General features: G+C 39.8%; 1 non-coding gene across 1 annotated transcript; it reads left to right on the top strand.

The window, feature by feature from the left end:
• The first annotated feature begins 1,557 nt into the window (after positions 1 to 1,557).
• LOC130952116 (small nucleolar RNA R71) lies at positions 1,558 to 1,665 on the top strand. The gene has a single exon (XR_009074296.1). It is a non-coding gene; the product is annotated as a small nucleolar RNA R71 (small nucleolar RNA).
• Positions 1,666 to 1,975: the final 310 nt, after the last annotated feature.

Here is a 1,975-nt window from a genome sequence, read left to right on the forward strand (position 1 = left end):
AATGTGTGTTGGATAAATGACAAGGATGGGATACCCAACCAATTGAGGAGAAGAGATTTGAGCCCTCAAGCTAAAGGGTGGCTAAAATTTGTGAGGAGGTCCCTAATCCCCACATCCAACACTTCAGAGGTGACCAAGGAGAGAGCTGTGCTCATCTACAGCATCATGAGAGGAGAAAACATCAACATGTTGGAGATGATCGCCAACAACATCAACAAAGTGCTGAAAAGCACCAGTGACAACACAAGGTTGGCATTCCCCAGCATTATACAGAGGCTATGTGATGAGGATGGAGTTGAATAGATCATTGATGAAGTGGTGGCTGTCCACCCACTCAACAGGGCTAGAGAACGAATAGTTCATGCTTATGAACCATAACAACAACAACAAGAAGAGGAAAAGGCAGAAGAGCAACCTCACTTCCTGGCACTTCAACCACTACCACACTACCAACATCAGCAATTTCCAGAGGGATTCAACTAGGAGCAATTGCAAGGAGATGTACACCAAATGAAGGGAGACCTACACCATTTGAGGAAGATGCAAGAAATTACATGAGGAGGCTAGGATTTTGGAAGCCTAAGGATACCAAAGCGCAAGAAGGTTCCTCCAAGCCAGGTGAAGGTGGCTCATCCCCTTCGAAGAATAAGGAACAAAGGGAAGGGGCCAATAAACTAAGGATGAAGCTACTCAAGGTTGTTGAGTCCCATGGTTGACACTTTCCAATTTCTAAATTCTGTTTAAGCATTTGCTTTATTTACTTCTTAAATAATCATGCTAGGATAGTTTATGTTTTATGCATAGTTTTAAATTCCTGTTTGAAGTCTTTATGGTTTTTTTACAAGAAAGAAAATGTCATGTATTTCAAGTCTTCATTTCAACTTAAATAAAAGTAGAGCTTGTCTCCATAAGAGTTACTATAAGTTTGTGGTTATGATGACTTGCATCATCTACCATTCTTTCTTGCATAAAGAAGACCATAAAAGAGCATAAATCTCATTTGATAAGTACAATTCATGCATTATTTGATGAATATTATGGTACACTACTTTGAGATAAGTTGTGCTGAATTTTAGGTGAAAAAGGAATCAAAAATGGGTAGAAGACAAAACAGGAGAGATTTGGGTGATTTTTCCATGAAGAATTATAGGTGTTACCATAGGGTTCTCCCAGGTAATTTACCTCTTCCATTGAAGGGTTCTCAGGATCATAAGCTTCTTCCTCAGATGGAGCATCCTTAGTACTGTTTGGTGCATTTTGCATTCCAGACAGACTTTGAGAAATCAGATTGACTTGTTGAGTCAATATTTTATTCTGAGCCAAAATGGCATTCAGAGTGTCAATTTCAAGAACTCCTTTCTTCTGATTAGTCCCATTGTTCACAGGATTCCTTTCAGAAGTGTACATGAATTGGTTATTTGCAACCATTTCAATCAGTTCTTGAGCTTCAGTAGGCGTCTTCTTCAGATGAAGAGATCCTCCAGCAGAGCTATCCAAAGACATCTTGGATAGTTCAGAGAGACCATCATAGAAAATACCTATGATGCTCCATTCAGAAAGCATGTCAGAAGGACATTTTCTGATTAATTGTTTGTATCTTTCCCAAGCTTCATAGAGGGATTCTCCATCCTTTTGTCTGAAGGTTTGGACTTCCACTCTAAGCTTACTCCATCTTTGTGGTGGAAAGAATCTTGCCAAGAAGGCATTGACTAGCTTTTCCCAAGAGTCCAGGCTTTCTTTAGGTTGAGAATCCAACCATATTCTAGCTCTGTCTCTTACAGCAAAAGGGAATAGCATCAGTCTATAGACCTCAGGGTTAACCCCATTAGTCTTGACTGTGTCACAGATTTGCAAGAATTCAGCTAAAAACTGATGAGGATCTTCCATTGGAAGTCCATGGAACTTGCAATTCTGTTGCATTAGAGAAACTAATTGAGGCTTAAGCTCAAAGTTGTTTGCTCCAATGGCAGGGATA

The sequence above is a fragment of the Arachis stenosperma genome, chromosome 9 (assembly GCF_014773155.1).
Source record: "Arachis stenosperma cultivar V10309 chromosome 9, arast.V10309.gnm1.PFL2, whole genome shotgun sequence".
Classification (NCBI taxonomy): Eukaryota; Viridiplantae; Streptophyta; class Magnoliopsida; order Fabales; family Fabaceae; genus Arachis; species Arachis stenosperma.